The sequence below is a fragment of the Panthera leo genome, chromosome A2 (genome assembly GCF_018350215.1).
Source record: "Panthera leo isolate Ple1 chromosome A2, P.leo_Ple1_pat1.1, whole genome shotgun sequence".
In the NCBI taxonomy this organism is placed as follows: Eukaryota; Metazoa; Chordata; class Mammalia; order Carnivora; family Felidae; genus Panthera; species Panthera leo.
Genome location: NC_056680.1, coordinates 95,324,624 through 95,350,335, shown reverse-complemented (window position 1 = coordinate 95,350,335; position 25,712 = coordinate 95,324,624). Strand labels below are relative to the sequence as shown.

General features: G+C 40.0%; 1 long non-coding RNA gene across 7 annotated transcripts in view; it reads left to right on the top strand.

Annotated features, from left to right (window-relative positions):
- Window positions 1–25,712, top strand: part of LOC122207711 — a 161,652-nt gene that overhangs the window by 9,210 nt on the left and 126,730 nt on the right. For all 7 annotated transcript variants that reach the window (XR_006196978.1, XR_006196983.1, XR_006196981.1 and 4 more), the window contains exon 2: window positions 10,964–11,103. This is a non-coding gene — a long non-coding RNA (uncharacterized LOC122207711). The remainder of the gene's footprint in view (window positions 1–10,963; window positions 11,104–25,712) is intronic.

Genomic DNA, 25,712 nt, shown 5'->3' with positions numbered 1-25,712 from the left:
TAAACATATTGATCTTATCCAGAATGGTTCCTTATTTCAAGGATCAAATTTCCTCTGGTTTCTGCCTGCTTTGGTCTCTGTCCAGTATGTTTAAATAGCTGTCCTTTAATATTTTGTCTAGAGCTTATAATTGCTTTCTATAGGAAGGATAATCTGATACTTGGTACTCCATTATGGCCAGAACCACAACATATAACTAAAACTTCTGCATCTGATTTCACCTAAGAGCTGCCTTTCTTTACTTGCAGCAAAGATTGTAGCAGTTTGAAATTTGAGATGAGCCTTTCATTTTTCAATCAGTGGTTTCCACTTCTAGATCATCATTGCTTTACCAAAAGGTAGATGCTCCAAACAGAGAAACAAATGGTTGCCTTTCTTGAGACAATCTCAAGAGAAGTATCAAGTCTGCTTTTGCTTAATTTAGTATGTGTAATAGGAAGCAGCTTAGGACCATCACCTTCTAAACTCTTCAGCTGAAAGATGCGAGTTTACTGTCCATGTGGCCTCTCCATTTTACAAATAATCCTTTGAAAACATCTCTGTGACTGACCATTCATGTAAGTAAGGGAAATCTTTGTTTTAACTTTATTGAGTATGTAGACAAATCAAGGGAAGGAGAGCCAGATAAAAGAATGTAGTAAGCTGGGAAATATTGGGTGTTTACTTTGTAGGATGTGGTTTCGAGATTCCTGGTTGGAATGGCCCATACCATAAGAGTTCTGGGTGGGTGCCATGCCACACAGGAAACAATTGTACCCTGCCCCTGGGAGTAAGCCAGAGAGCTAACAAATTCAGTGTGCATTGAAATGCTTCATCAACAGGCCTTCTGCAGGGCCTGCCCTCTCTGCTGGGTCACTGACCTTTATAAGTGCACAGTCATGGCCACCGCCTGACAGACATGAAAAGAAGACAGACAATGGACGAGAAGGAGACATGCACAGAGGGGGAAAATGCACTCATTCAAGGGATTTACTGGTCAGGGATGTCATGTCCTATGTCCAGCTCCAGAATGCAAGTGACGGTATTTAAACCATGCATATCAGGCCAAAGAAATATAAATGATTTTTATTAACATAAAATATCTCTGAGAATCATGATCAGTTTTGTGGTAGCATAAAAAAAGGTAGAAAGTTGTTCATTGCTATAAAATTTTTTTACCAACTTCTAAAAGCTGTAGATCATTAAAATTGATTAGAGTGTCATACAGCGTGATTTCAAAGGCATTCCAGACTCCAAAGACAGCATCATACGGTAGCTTGAAAGTGGGGGAAAAAATGAATTTGGGTCCTGAGTTTGTCACAAAGTAGTATAACCTTTGGTCACTTACTGAAAACCCTCATTCTTTGTCTCTGTATTTAGTGTGTGTTCTTATAGTAAAATGATCCAATTTCCCTAATATTTTAGGACATCTGTTTGTTACTGTCCTGTTGCATTCTCAGATGACTTATACAACTTCTTGTTCAGGAAATTTAAAAATCATATTAACACAGTGAGTTTCAAAACAAGCTTCTGGAACCCTAAATTTTTCCTCATTCAACAAGAGGCCCTACTGTTATTTTACATATTAGAATTCCACGTAGGCCTATATTTATCTTCATTTTATTTTTTATGTATTTTTTTAATGTTTATTTCTTTTGAGAAAGAGAGCGAGAGTGCTCAAGCAGGAGAGGAGTAGAGACAGAGGGAGAGAAAGAATCCCAAGCAGACTCCGTGCTGTCAGCGAAGAGCCTGATGTGGGGCTCGAACTCATGTACTGGTGAGATCATGTCCTGAGTTGAAATCGAGTCCGACACTTAACCGGGTCACCCCGGTGCCCTTAAAATTTTCCTCATTCAGTGAGATGCCCTAGTGTTATTTTACATATTAGAATTCCAGGTAGGCCTGTATTTATTTTTATTTTATTTTTTAAGGGAATCCACTACTAGGGGAAAAAAAACATTTGAAAACCCATTCTCAGGGATGTTCTTTGTACTTCCAAAGGCCTATAATTCCTGTAGTGAAAAAGGGATGCAAACATTTGTACCTTTTATTGATTAATTTTCAGAGGCTTCTATCGGTGGTAATAAATTACACAGCTGTACTATTCTTGGCCAAAATACTATTCTGATAGAAAAATGATGTACTATCAATGCGTATAGGGAGAGACACGTGTTCTGAGGAGCCTAGTCTGGAACAGGAGCCCTGTGTTAGATTGCCTTTACACCCGTTCCCACTACAGAGACAGTTCTCATAGAGTGGTGTTGTCAGCTGGTTCTCCACATTTCATGGTCTCTAAGTGCATGTAACCACCCTCGTCTGGTTACCTTAGCCTAGGGGCATCTCAAAAATGGCATCTTGCCTGGGATTCCACCCCTAAGTGCCTAACAACCCATCTTGATTCTTGGAGAACTTCTCTCAATGATCAGTTATTCAGGGAAAGTGATCTAATTTTAACATTAACTGAACCCAAACATAATCATGTGCATATGTCTGCAGAAAGAACAAGCATATGATGCATTTTAAAGCCAAATACAAGCGATTCTATTATTGATCATCAAGGAGTAATCTTTCTTACTACCCCCTTCTACAAATACAAGGTAACTAAAGAGGTAAAGTGTGTGAACAATCTGCAAGTGGGTTCCTAAATCCAAAGCACATAGCTGATATTCACAGTAGCTTTGACTCAAGAACCTACTCCCATATGAGGTGGTAATTCTTTTTATTTCCAATATGCAAAAATAAAGAAATTTAGTTCTGGAAAGGATGACATCAAAGCTCATTTTAAGTCTCTGCTAAAGAGACTGAGCTCTCTATTACTTGGCAATCAAGAAGAATGAAATCTTGCCATTTGCAACTGTGTGGATGGAACTAGAGGGTATTATGCTAAGTGAAATTAGTCAGAGAAAGACAAATATAATATGACTTCACTCATATGAGGACTTTAAGATATAAAACTGATGAACATAAGGAAAAGGAAGCAAAAATAATATAAAAATAGGGAGGGAGACAAAACATAAGAGACATTTAAGTATGAAGAGCAAACAAAGGGTTACTGGAGGAGTTATGGGAGGGGGGATGGGCTAAATGCGTAAGGGGAATTAAGGAATCTACTCCTGAAATCACTGTTGCACTATATGCTAACTAACTTGGATGTAAATTAAAAAAATTTTTTTTAATAAAAAAGAAGAGACTGAGCTCTCTGTGACAGAACAGAAGTGTCTGATTAAGGATTATGGTGAAAGCCTTTTCATCTTCTGAAAGAAGAGAGTGATACTTCCTTGTTAGTCTCTTTGTGGTTGGAATAGCCATTCCCAGGGCTTCATGAGAAATACTGGAAGAGCAATCATTGTGTTTAATATATTTACTCCCCAAATACAAAGACCCTATAGGAGCATTTATTCTGTTGCATGAAGACTCTCGTAACATTCATGTAGCAAGAAATATCACAGTCATATACTGGACATTTGACACAATTAGGTTTTTTAGGTACATTTTTAGTTTGTTCTTGATTTCTCTATTCCTTTTTTGATTTCTTTATTCCTGAAGTTTTTCTTGCTGGCACAGAGGGGGAGACACATTTAAATGTAATGGAGAGCACTGTTAGAATTCTGAGGGAAGTGAGTGTGCTAACCCCACCCACGTCATGAAGAGAAGCTTCCTCTGTGAGGTGGGATTTAAGTCATATTAATTTGTCCCAGACCACACCAAAATTAAGCTGTTCACATCCAAAACATTCCATGAATTCAGTTGCGAGGAGGAATTTGTTCAGCCATGTTATGGATTCATATTTCTCTCCTCTCCCAAGAAGGTCTGGGTGTCCTTATAAGGGAGAACGCCTCTGTTTCCCACAGTGTGGAGAGCTAAATAAATACTCTCTCACAGTCAATGCAGAGGTAACTTTTTTTTTAATGGATTAAAAAAAAAAAAAAGCAGTTCTGAGAGCCCATCACTGTTTCAGCATCCCCATTCAGAGAGGGGGCTTTTGTCTCTCTCTCAGTGGGAGCTGCCATTTTAATGGGGCCTCCAGCGGGGCCTAGTTTGATGATGTGAAGTAGGCCTGGAAGAATTGAGGACTTTTTTTTAATTTAGATTTTGGTTAATTTAACTATACTAGCTTTCAAATGAACTGAAATTTTAAAAGTAAATACATGGTAAGTGTCCCTCAAAAGCTGCTGCCAGATAATTTCAACCATTTCTCCTTTCTGAAGCTCTCTCATGTGAAAACCAATCCCTTGAAGTTCTAACAGGCATTAGGGCACCCCCCTCCCATCTATTTGCAAAAGTGAAAATCAAGAGTGTTCATTCTTAAAAATAGACCTACAGTAAACACACACACTTGGACGCAAGTATGCACTAAGTGCTAGATGAAAGCATCTTCCGAAAATTGCTTTTAGCTGATTGGTGATGCCAAGCCAGAATTGGGATGACTTTGTGGTAATTCTGGGGTTTCCCTGTGGCTTGAGTCAAGAGCACAAAGGTACATGGAGTACTCCCCAGCTCCATAGCCTCAGGAGTGCCAAAGTTACTCCCGTGCCCCACGTGGGGGATTCCAACCTCCCACAACACACTTTCTAGATAAAAGTATTGTTCTCAGTAACAAGTAGAGTCTATAGAGCCAAATAGGCTGTGGGCCGCTTTCTGCAGGCCTTGGCATCAGACCTGCCCTCCCCTGGCTCACCCCAAGGCCTCAAGGCCACACACTGGCTGCTCCTGGCAGCTGTGCACCCAGATGGCAACCACTGGAATGTGTTTTATGTTCCTGAGTCTCTGCCAGGCTGGCCTCCGGGGAAGGCGCTTCCCTGGCCTTGCCGGTTCCAGTGCTAGGCTGTGGCAGCAGGCAGCACTGATGTGAAATCAGTTTACAGACGAGCCTTTCACCCTTAAAGGAACTGTCTGCCTACACAAATTCTGGGCAGGAGGTACACACTGAGCTCCTTTATAGGGCTATAGGACCACAGCTCTCTTTCACCTAGATTTCTCTAGTAACTGACTCACTGCATGGGCCTGCTATACCATCCCAGTACCAGGAGCGTGTGTGTGTGTGTGCGCGCGTGTGTGTGCGTGCGCACACGCGTGCAGGTGCACGCACACCTGCACACACATACAGGTATGTGAGCTCATGTTCATACATAAAGGGGCTCACTGTTTGCAGAGATGAATGAATGGATGAATGAATGAATTGTTTAAAAATATAGTTGACACATAATGTTACATCAGCTTCAGGTGTACAACACTGTGATTCAACAACTCTAATCTCTAATTTTTTTAATGCTTATTTATTTTTGAGAGAGAGAGAGACAGAGCATGAGCAGGGAAGGGGCAGAGAGAGAGGGAGACACAGAATCCAAAGCAGGCTCCAGGCTCTGAGCTGTCAGCACAGAACCTGACGCGGGGCTCGAACTCACGAATGGTGAGATCATGACCTGAGCTGAAGTCAGACACTCAACCAACTGAACCACCCAGGAGCCCCTCAACAATTCTATATACTATGTTGTGCTCATCACAAATGTTGTCACCATCCATCACCATGCAACACTACTACAATGTCATCAACTATATTCCCCGTGCTGTACCTTTTATTCCTGTGAATGAATGAATTCTTAAAAAGAGGATGGAAGAACTGATACATATCTGAAGAAGCAAATATCTGGGAAAGTGCAGCAGGCCCATATGTGTTTTTATAACATATCTATCCATCATTCCATTATTGAGGAATTTACATAAGATATCTTATGGTCAAGCAACCAGCAAACAAGAAAGCACTCCTTGATTAAGTTGGAAGGGGGAGAGAAAAAAAAGAAAGAAAAATTATCCCTGTGATATCATTTGAAATTCAGCTTTGCATTTTTCTCAGTAATTGTGTTCCCAGTAGCTGGGGGATGAGACTGGGACTGGAAAAACCCATCAGTCTTAGTTCTGCGCCTCTCAGAAGTGACTGTGAAGTCCTGCAGGCAGTCTGTAATTTGTGTTTGTTTCACACATGAAGTTCTAATTCTTCATATGTAATAAAATTTGGTATCATGTCATTCACTGGCAAGTTGGTCCAAAGCTTCTCCTGCCTGCTGGTGTAGCCCTTTGGAATATAAAAGTTTGAGACCTTCCACCACCAAGAGCTTGGATGATGATAAAAAATCATTTTACCTCTTTTTGTCTTTTCTATGCTACAAAGAGAAAATGACAATGGCAGATCCACGACGCTAGGAAACATCTGAGCCTGAGAGAAAAAGTCAGGCACTGCAGACCCAGTTTTACACATACTTCATTTTTGGAGATGGCATGTAACAGTGGCCCTCCACTTAAAACATACAATCTTGACAGCAGATATGCTCTAACTTCAAAAACAAAAAATTAAATTATAAATGTATTACCTTCTTGTAAAACAAGAATACAATCCAGAAATGTTTAGAATAAAAAGTGTACATTACCCTCATTCCTTCTCCCCAGAAATTATCACTTACAAGGCTATGAGTATCCTTACAGTAATTCCATACATGCACATAATATGTATGTTTCTATAATGTGTACGTGTGTTACATACACATGTAAAAGGAAATAGATACTTAATATATCTACATAGAGGAGATCTATTCTCTTTCAAAGGATCTTGTTAAATATATTGTTCTTCTTTTCACTCAAAAATGTATATCAGGGACAAGTTTTCATGCCAATATATACATTTTTATGTGGGTCTATAATATTCCAGAATATCAACGAATTGTGATTTATTTAGTCCTTCTTAAACTTATGGTTATATCAGTTATCCCAGTTTTTTTCAGTAATACAAAAATGCTATGGTAACTGTTCTTGCATATATATCATCAATTTTAAGCATGCCATATTTGGATGCAGCTGCACTGCGCAAATTTGTCGATTGAGCAGGCAGGAGTGAAATATGGGTGTTGCATAAAGTATAAATCTGCAAGCTGCAAAGCAGTGAGTTGCTACTGGCTTATAGAAACAGTAGACTCATTAAAAGTTGCATTTAGGGGGACACCTGGGTAACTCAATCAGTTAAGCCCAGGTCACGACCCGTGCTTCGTAGTTCGAGCCCTGCGTCAGGCTCCGTGCTGATAGCTTGGAGCCCAGAGCCTGCTTCAGATTCTGTATCTCTCTCTCTCTCTCTGTCTCTCTCTCTCTCTCTCTCTGTCTCTCTCTCTCTCTCTCTCTCTCTCTCTCTCTCTCTCTCTCGGCCCCTCCCCTGCTTGCACTCTGTCTCTCTGTGTCCCAAAAATAAATAAATATTAAAAGTTGCATTTAGGTATAAATGTATTATTTTTCATAGTCAAGAGACTGTTCTCACAATGTCTTCATAAGAGAATATATCTGTAGGCATGCAGAGCTGTCTCCAACTTTACAACTAAAGGAGGTGTGGAATTGGCTCTACCCTATAACTTTGAGATAATGAGAAGGGCAGGAATAGGCATAGGATTCCCTGCAGCTGAAAAGACCACTGTTTGCTACAATACAACCTATAGCTGTATTTGTCTCCATTATTCAATGCCTGAATTTGAAAATTACAATTTATTTTTCCTGCAGTTTGATATCCTCTCTAGTCTACCTTCTTTTATTGTATATTCTTTTTGAAAACCCCTCACGCCTTTATTAACTGGATCTAGAGTCATCCTTTATTCATTCAATTATTGATATACATCAGGATACACTAGAGCTCAACAATCTCCAGTACAGCAGGAAAAAGTAATCACCATTCACCATCTGGGCCAATGAGCCCTTTTTATTAATTCATTTTTTAATATTTTTAAGTCATTTACAAATAATTTATAGAAATAAAGGGATAGTAAAATACAGATTGTATTTAAAATTTTAATAAGAATTTAAACATAGCAAATTCAAATTTATATTCCATATTTTCCTATTTTTGAAAGTATACATGCTCCAGATAGGCAGTATCTTAAAAATACAACTAACTGTCCATCACCTGTCATGCAGGAGCCTGGATCATTTCTATACTATAAATACTGATTTTGGATTTTAAACACCTCTTCAGTAGGCTTTAGCTTCTCATCATTTCTGGTTTGTGTAGTGTTTGGCATTATCAAAATGTAATACAGTTCTGGAACATACATCTAAGATGAAATCGGGCCATCACATTAGTTTCTGCACTGGAAAGAAATGGAAATTAACTGGTTATTGTTTGCACATTCTTGAAACCAAGTGTCATGTATTTCCAGGAATCATCCAGAATCTTACAGTGCTTAGCAGTTTTAGTTTGGGTATGGGTATGAGTACAAAGTTTTAAGTTTCAGTGAGCCTCCTATAAGAAGTATGTGAACGTTAATGCCCACTCTTTTCACAGTGAAGAGTTCTGATACCAACTTTAGCAGCATTTCCAGTATAAATGTTTATAGGGCCTTCAGGAGCCTACAACATGCAGGTAACCGGGTCCTGAGCATGGTCTCTCTCATTCATATGGGAATTTCTCATGGTAATCGGAGTATCTTGCTCCTTGCTGCTACACCAAAAGCTTGTTATTCTCTTTATTTGTTGCTCTTTGCCCACCCTTCTCCTTTTTTTTTTTTTTTTTTCTTTTTCCTTGCAACCCAAGATTCAGATCATTAAGGGATTTGGTGGTTTTGTCATACAAAGGTGATTCAAACTCCCTTCACAACCAGACCAATTGCTTCCATGGAATAACTTCATCCACATCATTTGCAGACTGTAAATCGTCAGGGAATGAACTATAAGCCATTTTCAGATAAAAGTCAAAATCTAAACTGCCAAGATTATTAGCCATAGAGTCTTTGTACTGCCACCTGGCCTAGTGAACAAAACTCTAGGCTGGAGGTACAGATGCTGCTTCTTCCTTCTACTAGGCAGATGACTTTGACCCACTCTCTCAACCTCTCTAAGCATCAGTTTCCTATCAGTAAAACAAGCATAAAATCTACCTCACTGGGTGATGTCAATGATTAAATGAGATTAAAAGAGAAAAAGCTCTATAAACGTGCCTACCACAGTGCCTGGTCCACTGTAGGAGGAGTTATTAGTGTTAACGAAATCTAAATCCTTTGAAAAAATATATCGAAAATAAAAAAACTACATATTGCACAAAATTATTAGCCCTTCCAAACCTCCAAGATTTTAACTTATAGTAAAAGATTATTTGCTTATAAAAATCCCATTTTAAATGAAATATGCTTTTATACAAAGTAACTGGTAAAAGTTTGTTCATAAGTAATTTTGTGAATATTTATATAATTTCATTAGGTTTTTGTAGATCCTAATTTAATAATAGAGGGAAAAGGAAGTACATGCATTTGATTACTGAAGGAGAAGAGAATTTTTCCAATTAAGTTCTTAAGAGCCAATTTTCATTTTCCAGAATATACATTTTTATGGAATGACTCTAGTCCTGAGTCAGATCATAAAGGCATGGTTTACTGAATTTTAGACCCAACTACTTTGGGGAGCTGGTGTGCAATCTTGAATTTCAATCAAGGGAGCATTTGAAATTAGGGCTGCTTATGTGTGATTGTTCTCATCCTGTTGGAATGATCTTTTACTTAGAATTTAAGTTGTTCATTTAATCTTTCCCTTTTAATCCATTTTTCACTATCTTTCTTCCTAATCCCCCTAAAGCTCTGTTCTCTATTTCCCATACTACACAGTCACCAATATTTGAAATCCCATTATCATTTTTTGGTTTGTTAGATTCAAAGTTCCACAAGTACAGAGATTTTATCAGCTTCTAATACTACTATACATATAGTGAGGACTTAACACAGTACCTGACATAAAGTAGGTGTCCAAAATGAGTTCCTTGAATGAATGAAACACTTTTTTAAGTTTGTTACCATGATTTAATAATGCAAATACCTTCAGTAGTAACATAGTCTGCAAATCCATCACTAGAACCTTAACGGACTCAAAGTATTTAGATGTCCACTGTATGCCACAACTATGCTAGTACCTTAGGCACAATGCACTTAGCAGCTATGATAAGTAATTGCTTTTCTGAGATCAGGTTTTATCTGGGGGAAGGGAAAGGATGTATCTAGGACATAGGGCATCTTGGAAGGGAGAATTCTATAAGGGAAAACCAATAATAATAATGGCTTTCATTTACTGCGTTCTAACTGTAGAGCAGACATTATCTCATTCAACCTTTATGCCAATACTATGAGATTATTTCCATTTGACAGATAAAAAAATTGAGGCTTATAGGTGTTAAGGAACTTCCCCAAGGTCATGCAGCAAGGCTAAGCTTTGAAACCGTTTTCTTACCCCAGAGCCTTGTTTCTGGTCACAGTGCTTCTGGCCTTTTCTTCCACAGGCAGGTTCTTGGGATAGGGTGAGGTGGGGGTAGAAGCAAAGGGAAATGTGAGCTGGTGGTGCCACCAGACCAGCCTCATCTATATCATAATGTTGTTTAGAGTAGGCTTTGTTCAGGAGGAAAGGTAACTAATACTCATAGAGTTTCATTATCCAATTTTACTCTTTCTTACTAAAAGTTCCTTGGGACAACACAGGATCCTAGACAACATTCCCACTCTTAGAGGCTCATAGCTGAACCCTAGAATGTGTGCAGGAAATACCAGAGATCCCAAGATATAGATCTACTTTAGCAAGTATGCATCAGCCATAATGTGAGAATCTTAGGTTCTCTACGTCTGAAGTTAACTCAACTGCTTACCTCAGCTGTTTCCCAGTCTTCTGAGAAAGAAGTGGCAAATGCTAGAAAGCTACATGTATGACGGAAGTGAGTACAAGGTGTCTCATGCTGTCTACACAGATTATGGGACTTCAAATCAGGCCAGTAAATGCCTGCATATGATAGAAGACCCCAGAGGCAGAGACGTCTGACTTTCCACACAGTGGGATATAGATGTATTAGCCATGTCTAATGAACCAGTAGAGCTGGTCTCAGGAATTCGTTTGTGAGAGGGTTTGTGTCTGAAGAACCAGAGAGAGTGGGCTTTTAGAGGGAGAATGCAGAGAATAATGTGATGTATGTCATTGATTCTAGCTCCTGACATCAGCCCCCATAGACTCATGTTTGAGACCTGAGGAGGCAAAACCTGATGGAAGAATTTTCCTGAGAAGCTCTGTGAGGCTGGAGGCAGGTCCCATAATGCCTGGGACCTGGTGACCAAGTAGGACAGCCAGGTAGGAAGAACTATTCTCTCCATATTGGGGTTAGCCACAGCAGCATTCTCTTTCAGAGAGCTCTGGGTGCTGCATCCTGCCCTGGGCATGTTAAGGATTGGCAGCTTGAAAAGCTCTGAAGGACCTCTATCCCAGACAAAGGCATCAGTGCCCACAGGTGGGCAGTGGCCATGGAATGGTGGCACCATCCAATGCCTTCAGAGGTGGCTGAAACCAACAGAGAAGCTATAGAAATATCACATGAAGATATTGGATGTGAATTCCCTTTAGATACCCCCCCCCCCACAGCCTTCTGTGAATAAATTCCAATGTTTGCTGAAGATTCTGTGTTTGAAGGTAGTTAAAAGAACTAGATGCCTTAAATGATTACTTAAAATGTGACCCAAAAAGGCTTGTATTATCCAGAGAATGGAATTTTATACTACTAAAAATAAGTTTTGAGAATCCCAGACCCACTCATGGAAAAATGGCCTGGACCTTTTACTTCCTTGCTCTTCTTATCGGCTCCTGCCCCCTTCTGTCATCCCAGCCTTTCTTCTTGTCCTGTGCTATCCACATGCTGCTCTTCCCTGATGATGAATATGCTGGGCTTCTCCTAATTTGACCTTTCTCTTTCTTGAACACTGTTGACTTGTTGACTATAGATTACCCCTCCCCAGTGTTGGCCCCTGTCAAGAGCAGCCCCATTCCTCTGCCTAGCTTTGCCTGCCTCTCACAAGTGGAGTCAAACATAGAGAAAAACTCTTTCCACACTAAGGTTTAGTGAAAACAGACAGCAAGTACTTGAGACCCTCCACATAAATGCAAAAAAACAGACATCTGTAGTTTACATGATACATGTTTCTAGGTTAAAGGACAGTATATTATAAACATAAATGACACTTTCAGAGAAGCATATTGTATATATTATAATTCCTAGCATTGTAAAACAAGAATGTTAAAGTCCCCTAAAGAGAGAAGAGACCATCTGTGGTTTTATGGCATGAAGCAGATGGAACAGTATCTGAGAAGGGCTTAAGTTTCTCTTCCTGATATTGTCATCAATTCAGTCATAACTTGAATAGTCTGAGAAGGATGTTTTCAAATTTTAAGGTGACATAGTATTTAGGAAGCACCATGTAAATGATGGAGTACATCAGAATTCACCCCAGTGACTGAGTATCAACTGTGTTCCTGGCATACACCTCATACCACATGTTATCAAATGTAACCCTGTTACATACCCAGGCAATGCAGTTATGAGAACCAAACTTTTTCCCTCCTAGTTTTTCCCTGATGGCATTATTTCCATTATTGTCTGGCACAAGATTATTTCAAAACTTTTCCACAGCATTCCAAGGTCTTCCAGTGGAAAGAATCAAATAAAGGAAGCAAATAATTTCACCCTTCCATCTAAAAGGGCTTTGGCTCTATGATACAAATTATGGCTGTCTTAAAGCACAACAGCTACCAACTCTATTATGGGCCCTCTGAATGAGAGCCTCGAGAGGCCTTGGAATCTGCATTTTAACATACTCCACAGGTATTTTTTTGCGAAATTTGAGAACAAATGCCCCCAGCATATCCTAGTTTGCTACAAAAATATGAGAAAATGCTCCACAAACACTATGTTCTTCATATACTCTTAGAGGTTGAAATGAATAGAATCAGGATGCCTATTTTGTTTGTGAGGGGGTTTTGGGGTTTTATATTTTTGGTTTTTTGTTGTTGTTGCTGTTGTTTTTTAAGGAGTGAAAGATATGCAAATAGTTGAACAGGAAAGCATGTATGATAAAGATCTACAGAAACGAATTATATATGTCCTCCAAAGAGGAATTAATACAGTAGGACTTACACATTTTTACAACCTGGATTAAGCCTAATCTATGGTGTCATACAATTAGAATTTGTGAAAGAAGAATTACTTCACTCCCAGTGAATCAAAGCAAAACAGCTTTCAAAATATCATATGTCTTTTCCCACAGACATAATGCACAAAAAACTATTTAGGCAAATTCACCCAGTGGACACTGTTTATTACAACATACTTTCAGTAAAGCCTCTTTGGACTAGATCAGCTCATAGCAGCTTGACATGGAATGCCCAAACATTGGAACAGCTGCTCTATAAGTAAAATATCTTCTTACATTTTCATTAACTAACCTACTATTCAGAATATCTTGTCAGTGTGTCTCACAAACATATGAAGTCTCATAAGACTATTCAAAATCTACTAAAACCCAAGAACAAGAATGTATATTTCTCCAAAGAAGACCAAAGCAGGAGGCATCACGATCCCAGACTTTAGCCTCTACTACAAAGCTGTAATCATCAAGACAGCATGGTATTGGCACAAAAACAGACACATAGACCAATGGAATAGAATAGAAACCCCAGAACTAGACCCACAAACGTATGGCCAACCCATCTTTGACAAAGCAGGAAAGAACATACAATGGAAAAAAGACAGTCTCTTTAACAAATGGTGCTGGGAGAACTGGACAGCAACATGCAGAAGGTTGAAACTAGACCACTTTCTCACACCATTCACAAAAATAAACTCCAAATGGATAAAGGACCTGAATGTGAGACAGGAAACCATCAAAACCCTAGAGGAGAAAGCAGGAAAAGACCTCTCTGACCTCAGCCATAGCAATTTCTTACTTGACACATCCCCAAAGGCAAGGGAATTAAAAGCAAAAATGAACTACCGGGACCTCACGAAGATAAAAAGCTTCTGCACAGCAAAGGAAACAACCAACAAAACTAAAAGGCAACCAACGGAATGGGAAAAGATATTTGCAAATGACATATTGGACAAAGGGCTAGTATCCAAAATCTATAAAGAGCTCACCAAACTCCACACCAGAGAAACAAATAACCCAATGAAGAAATGGGCAGAAAACATGAATAGACACTTCTCTAAAGAAGACATCGGGTTGGCCAACAGGCACATGAAAAGATGCTCAATGTCGCTCCTCATCAGGGAAATACAAATCAAAACCACACTCAGATATCACCTCACGCCAGTCAGAGTGGCCAAAATGAACAAATCAGGAGACTATAGATGCTGGAGAGGATGTGGAGAAACGGGAACCCTCTTGCACTGTTGGTGGGAATGCAAATTGGTGCAGCCACTCTGGAAAACAGTGTGGAGGTTCCTCAAAAAATTAAAAATAGACCTACCCTATGACCCAGCAGTAACACTGCTAGGAATTTACCCGAGGGATACAGGAGTACTGATGCAAAGGGGCACTTGTACCCCAATGTTTATAGCAGCACTCTCAACAATAGCCAAATTATGGCAAGAGCCTAAATGTCCATCAACTGATGAATGGATAAAGAAATTGTGGTTTATATACACAATGGAGTACTACGTGGCAATGAGAAAGAATGAAATATGGTCCCTTGTAGCAATGTGGATGGAACTGAAGAGTGTTATGCTAAGTGAAATAAGCCATACAGAGAAAGACAGATACCATATGTTTTCACTCTTATGTGGATCCTGAGAAACTTAACAGAAACCCATGGGGGAGGGGAAGGAAAAAAAAAAAAAAGAGGTTAGAGTGGGAGAGAGCCAAAGCATAAGAGACTCTTAAAAACTGAGAACAAACTGAGCGTTGATGGGGGGTGGGAAGGAGGGGAGGGTGGGTGATGGGTATTGAGGAGGGCACCTTTTGGGATGAGCACTGGGTGTTGTATGGAAACCAATTTGGCAATAAATTTCATATGTTGGGAAAAAAAAGTCATAGAGGGAAAAAAAAAAAAAAGAATGTATACTTCTCTGAAGATGTTTACATTGAGTCACAAAGCCCATCCCAATATCCTTTGCTCAGGTTTACAGAATGAATTAGCTCACTTATTTATTTATTTATTTATTTACTTATTCATTCATTCATTCATTCATTTCACCTAGGACTACAACTAGTCTCAAAAGCTCTTGAAGCTCCCTGTAATGGTCGAGCCAGTGCCTTGGTCCTAGGGGGCCTACCAGGCCTGAATAACATCTGATTTCTCCTGCACCAAATGATCTCACCATATAATTCCAAATCCAGAAGATTTAGGTTGCTCTTGTAGAAAGCTCCTGGAAAGACTATGACTACCCAGGTGACCCAGTTTACCCCTGAGCTTTCCTGAGAAAAAGACTCTAAATGTACTAACCATTAGCCAAACCAGATCTAGTCCCTTCTTTTCTGCCTTTTGAAGTAATTGTAACCTAATGCAGAAATCCTTAACAAGGGCTTCATGGATGGGCTTCACTGATTGCATAAAATGCTTAAGATTGTGTGTGAAGATTTTCTATGTAAATGTGCGTATGCATTTCCCTAAGGAGATTGTCTACAGAGTCCTACGTTTTTTTAGAAAGGTCTGTGACATTAACGGTTATGACATTCACATCTTAAAGGTTGGTAATAGCCCTGAGTTAGAACCTATTCCTTATGTTTATTGACTTACTTTATAGCAGGAGCCTTCACTTCTTTGTGTCCTGTGTACTACCCATGTACTGAGAAAAGAGCAAGCAGCTTGCATTCTGTATCAGTCAGGAATTGGCTTTGCCTGCTAATAACACAGATCCTGTCACAGTGGCTTAAACAAATTAGGGATTTATTCTTTCTTGTAAAAGAAATCTGGGAAGGGAAACCCACAGTCTTTATGCAGCCACTGAGACGCCATTAGTGACATGGGCTACTTCTACCTTCCTACTCTGATATCATCAGGACCTAGCTTTGTACTTTACAATGACAAGAGAGCTGCCATCTGTCTGTTTTTCTTTTTAGGAACTTTCCTAGATGTTCCACCAGATAAATTTACTTTATATCGTATTGGCCAGAACTTAGCAACAAGGGAGAAATGAGAAATAAAAGCTTCATTGGCAATTTGCTTCTCCCACACCTCCCAAAATCAGGTTTTTGTTACTAAGGAGGAAGGGGAAAACATGTTCAGTAGGCAACTAGCAACCTCCTTTATCTTTCCTGAGAACAGATGTTAGTGAAGTGCTTATTTTTTGCTTAGGTTTCCTCAGGAAGAAGTTCTTTGTAGCACCTATTCATTCAAGGACGCAGAAGCATGTCTAGAAAATACACTGTTCTACATGTTTGTGAATCTCTCGCATTCCTTCTGTCTTTCCGCCTTTTGGTGTCTCTCACAAGCATGTGCATGCTCACACCCACATATACACACACGCATACATTCACAGCACCGACTAGGCTTCTGAAGCTGATTAAAGAACCACTGGCAGAACCCAGCATCCGTATTCACCTGTCGCAAGCACACCTCCCTCACACTTCATTCTACCTGCTGCTACACACCACTGAGTGAAGAAGGGGAGACTCCCCTCTTCCTGTTACTCTGTTTCCCTGTCTTGGAGACAAATGAGCAAAGAACCTGTCTCTGCCATTGGAGTATTCCTTTGCTTTTCTCCCCACACCATGGCTGCACCTCAGCCTTTCCTTGAATCTGAGCTTCATGATGAGTTGAGTTCACTTTATTCAAACCCAGTTCAGCCTCTTTTTAGGACGGGATTGGAATCCTGAACTCTGGATCTCTCTCCATATTCTGCCTCACTTACTGTGATTTACATGGTGGACCAGATGGGCTGCTTTCCTGTCTTTTGTGAGAAAACACCCAGAACCCCATTTATCTTTTTTCCCCTTAAAGGATTCTGATTTATTACCCAGAATGAGTTCTCAAGATGACATCAGCCAGTCCATGGGAGCAGGGTGTGCATATCCTCCAGCGGTCGGATGGAATAGGGGTGTTCTAAGGACAAATATTTCTGTGTCCTTGAGCAAATCACTTCTGTTCACTGTCAGTAAAATGGCAGTGATCATATCTGCTCCAAAGGTGGAGAAATGGAACTTTCTCACCTGAAAGGTAGTATTTTCCACCAGTGGTTTCATCTTTGTAGCTCCTTTAGTGTGAAGAGAGCATCCTATTTGAGTGCAGGCCCCAGTGCTGTGGAATTTGCACTGTAGAACTTCACTTCCAGTCCTTGGAAGTAAGAGGGGCTTTGGGTCCTTCTGGGGAAACAGGGGAGAGGTCAACCCCTAATCCACCGGGCAAATGACAGAGAGTGTTCTGACCTCCATGGATGGTCTATTGTGTCTTCTCAGCCAGGAAGCTAATGGCTGCAGGATGAGCTCTGAGCTACCTGAGAGGTGCAGTCAGGGGAGGAAATGGTACCCCCAGGAATGATGTGGTCATCCTTAGGACAAATTGGGAATGTCTTTCATCCAGTATGGTTTCTCTATTTGGTTTTCTGCCTTGAGAACAGCATGTGTAAGGGTCACAAATGCTGTGTGGAAGGGGCTCTTTAAAAACAATTAAACTGGAAGTCTGTAGATGCTTCTGGCTGAGCAGTGTCTCTTCTCTGCCTGCCAGAGAATGCAAGCCCTGTCTGATTTCCTGTGAAGCTAGTCAGGGCAGAACATCTTTTCTCCGGACCCTCTTCCCCGTAGCAGCCACAGCAGTAAATCTTCAGAGAGGCCTCATTAGGCAAGTTCCTTTTTCAACTCCCTCCACCCTCCAAACCTCTCAAAACCACCACTGCCATTCTGGCATGTTATTATTTTTCCTCCTAAGTTTGCATTTTCCTCAATCCTGGCACCTAGGCCTCCCCATACTGCTCTCGCTTTCCTTAACGGACTCTTCTCTGGCTGGAATCTTTCCAAAGGGTGTGTTTGGGCAATCAAAAACTTCCCTTTTTGTTTTATCGCATCACTGAACATACCAGATAAGGCTCAGCTAAGGGAGGGAGAGAGGGAGAGAGGGAAGAATCTGGTTGGTTTGGGCTGGGGGGTTTGGGGAGGGGCAGGTGAAGGGACCACAGGAAGAAAGCAGAGGAAATCTTCACATCAGCTCTTAGGACCACGTAGGGACAGCAGACAGACATGTGAGTATGGCCTCTCCCCAACCCCAGTTGCCTCTCAGCAGCCTGCATACCCACATTCAAACCTGCAGCACATGACCACAACTTGAAAAGAGCATATAGAACAAACCAGACACAAGATACAGTGAGACACAGACACCAGGGCATTAAATAGTTAATTTTTAGCAAACCCAAAATTGCATTTCCATCATGTGCAAGCAGTCAGCTGCTATTGTAGGTCACCGAGATACAACGCATTATTTCTACAGTTTGTGGAAAACATTAGGCAGCTGTAATAAAGTCAATGGTATTTCCTTCCTTACTGAAACATGACTTCAGTAAATCCCTGTTTAAATTTTTTCCCTTTCTAAACATTTCTCTCCATCTGCACGATAAGTCAATAAAAGAAATTAAAAGTTAAAATGCCTAATGAAATTTTATCAGGCATGAAATGGCATTTAAACCAGAGTTGCCACCCAGGCTTAGATGCATGAAAGCTGACCCGAACTTGAGGAGTTTATGAAAAGCAGGGGGAGGGTAATAGCAAGTTTCAGTGGCCTTTATGTATTGCAGCCACTGAAAAAGAAAATCATTCCAAAGAGGCATTCCATAAAACCGAGACTCTCAGAGCAGTTGAGATTTTTACAGGAGGTACCTCATTTCTGTAAACCTCTGCATGCTTTCAGGCCACCATTCTTTTTTCCTTATTCACTTCTCTGTACTGACATGCTTATTCTGAAATCAGTCTTCACGTGTGTATATCTGTCATGATCCCAGGAACAGTGGTGGGAAGAAAGACTGAGAACTTTTTTAAGAAGAAGAAACAGATGGGATGGGTAGGGCACTTAATCCTTAATCTTTCTTAGAGAAGAGAACCGGGATGTGTCACATAGGCTCAGAAAGAGTTTTAAATCAATGGGCACAGAGGGGGAAAAAGTCACCCGTCCTTGTATAAAATTGTGTATTTTAATAATTCCAATCACCCCATACTTAGCTCATAATAGACATCTAATTTCCATAGGAGTCTGGAAAGAAAAGGAGACATCCAATGGATGTGTGGATAGTTCCCAGACTTAACAGTTTAAAACATTAAACTCTTTGAAAGCAAATCCCAGAGTCCTCCTTCATGCAGAACACCCACTGAAGTCAAGGGACATTACATCTAAGAAGGGACAACAGTGTCAGACTCTGAATGGAGAGCATATTTGGAACTTTCCAGAAACGTCCTATAGCTTGTAGCCAGAGGGCTGTGTTTCAAAGAGGTTGGCCTTAGTGATCGCCTTAGTGGAAGAAAGCTGTTGTCCAGCCTGCAGAGCAGGGAGAGGCAGTCTGTCCATTTCCAGTGGCTCTGAAAATCAGCATGGAATAGTGGTTTTCTCACACTGTGTTCCATTCAGCTGCACTTGAAAAGCCAGCTGTCGGAGTGCTGAGCCCAAGCAATGTGGACAAGAATCCTTGCCTCTATCAGACACTGGTATTCATGTAGATAAGGAAGTTAAGTTTGTAAACCGCAGGCAACATCACAGCACCACCACGATTATGAATGCATCTTACCAGCACCCACTTCAACAGTATTAAAATTCCCTCAATTCTGACAAGACGATACAATTTTCAAGTATTTGCACAGCTATCAGTGTCTCCCAATCAACAAAGAAAGCTGGGTCTGCAAGTCCAGAAAGAATGTGTTCACTGTTGTTTAAAAAAAAAAAAAAAATCCTGACTTTCTGTAAGAACAAAATAATTGGCTTTAATTTTCAAATTTTTGCCTTCCCAGTCTAACCCCAGATATCCTGTAGTATTAGACGTTCAGTGACACTTAAACACACAAAACACTGGTAATATTGGGAGGGACAGCTGACCCAAAGAAAAATAATTGTGAATTCTATGCAACAAGTACACACAGCTCCAAGGATGAGAAGCACTTGCGATTTGCAGATATGCACAAGTCTCTCATGTTTAACAGCCGTCCACCAAATCCCAAACAAGGCTATAACCCATCTGCACCAGACCAGATATAACCAGAATGCCTGCGTTGTTGCCTGCTTCTGGAGAGAAATATAAGAGATAGATAGACAGGTCTGACACAGGGAAATTCAAGGGAAATCCTCTTTGGATGGACACATCATGTGAACTATGAGGCAACAGTAGTGTCAGAAACAAAATCAAGCCAGACAAATGGTGGGAAAAAAAGGGTAATGTTTAGATGTGTGTGGTGTGGAGAAGACTGAGGCTCACAAATCTGCCATTTCTGTAACACCTGCCACAGGTAGAAACCCCATTAATAACCTCTGAGCAAAGCCAGGTCTTGTGGACCAGAGCTTGCATAATATTGGGGCCTTCTTTAAGAAAAAAAAAAACATTTAATTTTTTTAATGTTTATTTTTGAGAGAGAATGCATGGGCGGGGGAGGGGCAGAGAGAGAGAGGATCCAAAGCAGGCTCTGTGCTGACAGCAGAGAATCTGATACAGGGCTCGAACTTGTGAACCCCGAGATCATGACCTGAGCTGGTCAGATGCTTAACCAGCTGAGCCACCCAGGTGTCCCTGCTTCTAAATCATGACATTCTACTTTCATTTCTTTACTCAGTAGCATTAGCAGTTAATCCACTCCCATTCAACCTAACAGCAGTAGGAAAATCTTGATGCTGCAACTGCCTTTGATATGAATATTCTAAATAGCATTTTATTTACTAGAAAGTGGCAAATAAGCTTTTTACTTTTTGAGGAAAATTAGACTGATGGTGCCCCTAGTCCCTGGAGAGGGGATTTGAGCTGGGTGGGCACAGATGGAACACTTAACAGCCTTCTACACAAAGCTAGTTGCCTGGAAGTTTGGCCCCCAAAGCTGGTGTGGCCAGTGGTCATAACAAAGAGAATAACCATCTCTTCCACAAGGAATTGGGGCATCATTCCAGGGTGATATAACACATTTCCCACATTGCAGAAAGAATTATAAAGTTGCCAAAGTTGCTATGGTCACTACCTATCAATACATGCAAAGTCTATGTTTTTATTTTTGTTTTTGTTTTTTCATTAACTCAACTAACATTTATTCAGGGATTAGAGGTATGTAGAGATCTACAGATATGTAGAGATACTCTTGAGGAACTTAAAATACATATTATATGTATATATCTATGTGTTTATTCCTCTCACATATTTAACCCACAGACACACACCAGACCTTCCTGCGTGCGCGCGCGCACACACACACACACACACACACACACACGGTTATTTCCGGAGATTTAGCTATCTATGACAAAGCCAAGAACCTCTGAGTCACTTGGGGAGGGAAAACATGTCACAAAGTTTAATGAAAAGAAATTATGAACTCATAAGAGAAGCCTCTGGCCCCCACACAGAACCCATGTGCTCCTACTTCTCTCACAGTTCCAGCAAGATCCATTATCTCATTCCTAATACAGCAGTTTGCAAATAAAAGGCCAATACCAACAGGACAGGAGGGAAGCTATTAAATGAACGCAGGAAGTAAAAAGTACAATCGTTTCGTACGGGCGCAAACAACACTACGCCTCCAATAGTGCCTGAGTTACCAGGGGAGATTAAATTTGTTCAGCAGATTCCATTATGAGCACAAGGAAGTGTACAATTCATTTAAGAAAAAATGTTTTGTTTTTAAGCTTGTACTTTGTTACATTTCTTCAATAATATTGCTAAACAAATGAACTGCTATTATGCAAAGACATTTGTCACTCACTGTGAAACTCCTATTTATCAAGTTTTGTCTGTCACTAGTTTGGAGAGAGAAAATTACAGATAGGAAAATAATTATAGAATGGTAAGTGGGATGTTATATACACTTTTTCCACTGTGAAAATACTCTAGCAAAAGAAGTGTCTGTCCAAAAAAATCCCTTTGGTGACAGAGGATAGGTTCCTGCATTCGAAAAACAAGGCTAGGGCTCTGTCTTCAGCATAAATCCCCTTGATTTGTGACATAATAGTTTGCATGACTAATGTTTTTGATTCCTTATTTCCATGGACTGAATTGGTGAAAGTGATTCTACTTTCCCTGGGATTCCCAAGACTTAAAAGTGAGCTCTTTGCCATTTCAAATGCAACCTGCACAACCTGTTTTCAAAGCCTCTGAAGTGAGGTGCCAGGCTCCCATGCATCAGGAAACCATGGGAGAGCAGGATAACTTGACAGTCTGAAAAGTAGAGCTGTTCAGCAATGCCGCCCACTTGCCTCCCATGGTGCTGGAGACCTGGTATTTATGACCTCCATGACAAATTACACACATCATGGACATGAAGGGATTCATTTAGGGGGTTCATTTGCAAGGGAACATGAAAGCAAGAACTTATAATGAATTCTTAGGATATGTAAGGCTTAATAGCAACTGATGTAAATTATTATAAGAAGCAAAGGGATGCTTCCAAAATATGTACAAGTGTTCAGAGTACTTATGTGAGAGAAAGTTCCCCTCTTGGTTTTTCCAAATTTGATAACTCTATAAAGAATGTAGTGAAAGCTGGAGGTTGTCCACCATCTGATTTCAAGATTTAGGATAAAGCTATTATAATTAAAGCAATGTGGTATTTGCATAAGGATAAACAGAAGAGAGTCAGAAATAGATCGACACATATATAGCTGATTAATTTTTGAGAGAGGCTATTCAATGGGGGAAAATAGTCTTTTCAATAAATGGTTATGAACAATGGTCTTTGCCACCATAGCAAAAACTAACTCAAAATGGCTCAGAGAATTAGGTATAGGTGCTAATATTATAAAACTTATAGGAAAAAAAGAATAGGTGAAAATCTTTATCATCTTTCTTAGGACATAGAAATCAAGGAATAAGTTGGTAAATTGTACTTCATTAAGTCACTTCATTAAAAATGCCTCCTCTTAGGGGCACCTGGGTGGTTCAGTCGGTTAAGCGTCCAACATCAGCTCAGGTTGTGATCTCATGGTTTGTGGGTTTGGGCCCGGTGTCGGGCTCTGTGCTGACAGCTTGGAGCCTGGAGCCTCCTTCGGATTCTGTGTCTCCCTCTCTCTCTGCCCATTCCCCCACTCACACTCTGTGTCTCTCTGTCTCTCTCTCAAAAATAAATAAACATTAATTTTTTTTAAAAAAATACCTCCCCTTTGGAACACAATGTTAAAAAAATTAAAAAACAAGAAACAGATTGGGAAAAATATTTATAAATTACATATCAGATAAAGGAATTATATCAGGATATATAAAAGATCACTCAAAACTTATATAAGAAAGCATAGGGTGCCTGAGTGGTTCAATCAGTTAACCGTCTGACTCTTGATTTTGGCTCAGGTCATGATGTCACAGTTGTGAGATTGAGCTCTGTGTCAGCCCCCACATCAGGCTCCACATCAGGCTCCACGCTGGGCATGGCACCTGCTTAAGGTTCTCCCTCTCCCTCTCCGTCTCGCCCTCCCTGCTTGTGCTCTCTCTCTCTCAAAACAAAACAAAACAAACAAACAAAAACAAAAAAACCTCATAAGAAAGCAAGCCACCCAGTTAAAAAATAGGCAAAAGATTTGAATAGACAGTTCACTAAAGAAATATAAATATGGCAAATAAGCATATGAAGAGATGCTTGTTGCAGAAATACAAATGAAACCATTGATGTGATACTATTATACAATCATCAGAGTGGCTAAAACTTTAAAATAGTAAGTGTTGAGGATGTGGAATAACTGAAATTCTTTTTTTTTTTTTATTTTTTAATGTTTATTTTTGAGAGAGAGAGAGTGTGAGCAGATGAGGGGCAGAGAGAAAGAGGGAGACACAGAATCCAAAGCAGGCTCCAGGCTCTGAGCTGTCAGCACAGAGCCTGATGCAGAGCTCAAACTCACAAACTGTGAAATCATGACCTGAGCTGAAGTCAGACGCCTAACCGACTGAGCCACCCAGGCACCCCAACATGGAATAACTGAAATTCTTATACGGTGCTGATGGGAATGTAAAATGACACAGCCATGTTTGAATGAGTTTAGCAGTTAAACATTAAATTTCAACATAAACTGAACATATAGCATAGCCATTCCATTTCTAGGAATTTACCCAAGAGAAATAACATACCTCCACACAAAGATCTATGTATAAATGTCTGTAACAGGTTTGTTCATACCCACCAAAAGCTGGAAACAGCCTAAGTGCTCAGCAACTGGTGAATGGATAAATAAATTTTGGTACATCCATACGATTACTCTGTAATAAAAAATACTCTGTAATAAAAAATGTACTACTGATATGCACAATGGTGTGAGTCTCAAGAGCTTTGAGCTGAGTAAAAGACAGATTTAAAGGCTTCCCACTGTATGATTTCATGCATTAGCCTCTTAAACATAATTAAAATTGCCACATAACACAGAGGCATATTGCAGATTGTAAGGTTTTGTGTGCATTTTCTTTCTTTTTTTAAGTGTTATGTTAGAGAGAGAGCGCACAAGCAGGGAAAAGGGGCAGAGGGAGAGGGAGAGAGAGAGAGAGAGAGAGGGAGAGAGAGAGAGAGAGAGAGAGAGAGAGAGAATCTTAAGCAGGCTCCATACTCAGGGTGGAGGCTGACTTGGGGCTTGATCCCACAATCCTGGGATCATGACCTGAGCCAAAATCAAGAGCCAGCTCAACCGGCTGAGCCACTCAGGCACCCCTTGTGCATTTTCTGTTTGGTTAAATGTACAGTTTTTTCCTTCTTAACTGAATTGCTTATCAATGGAAGTTAAAGAGCTTCTCTTGAAAGTAAGATAAAAATTTTTACCATCAGATATTCAGTACTTAAAATTAAATGCCCTGGCTCTGCACTGACAATGCATTGCGCCTCCCCCACTTGCTTGCACGCGCGCTCTCTCTCTCTCTCTCTCTCAAAATAAATAAATAAACATTTAAAAAAGAAGAAGAAAAGAAAATGCCCTGAATTCTACCATATTTCTGAATCAAATCCCATTGAAGAAGACAAGTGGGGACAATATGATTGATAAGATTTTGGAAGAAAGGAACTTGAGAATTGAGAAGAAAGATGGTAGCTGGTACAGATTGGAACTTCACAATTTAGAATAGAAATATCTGGTATGGTAGTGGTACTTGTCATCCACCAAATCTTTAGTGAACTATCTATTTCTAGTTAATGTGTTATACACTTTAACCCATTTCTCAGTTTAACCCATTAAGCACTTAGTCCTTCTTTAACATGGGAGTAGAGGAAAATGAAGGTTACCACTATGGTATAGTCATGTGCCGATTATAAGAATAATACAATTTGCTGCTTTAAATTATTTTGGGAATTAAATAAAGATAATTGAAGTATATTGTACAATACCAGGCACTCAATATATGTTAACCAAATTTTTATTTCCTTTCACTTCCTGTAGGAAAAGGAGAAAAAAGTCAATGATGTGCCTGAGTAGCATGGCTGGGGGGGGGAGGGGGGGTGGATATGTTATGCCAAACATAATTCTAGTCAGACAGACCAAAATTCAAATCCCTCACTCTCTTACTAGCTGTGTGGCTATATGACTTTGAGCAAGTTACTTAAACTACCCCCCCACAACCCTCCTACCCTTGGAGTCTTCAAAATAAGGATACTTTAAGATTTTGTGAAGATCCAATATGATAATAGGAAGAAGGCACTGTGATCGCTGTGCTTAGAATATAATAGCTACTTTTATAATTACCATTTATTAAGCTGTACATACATATTTTATATATTTTATATATATTTGGCATAGTTCACAATAAAAATTATTCAAGCAAAATTGCTAGATTGGAGGCAGAC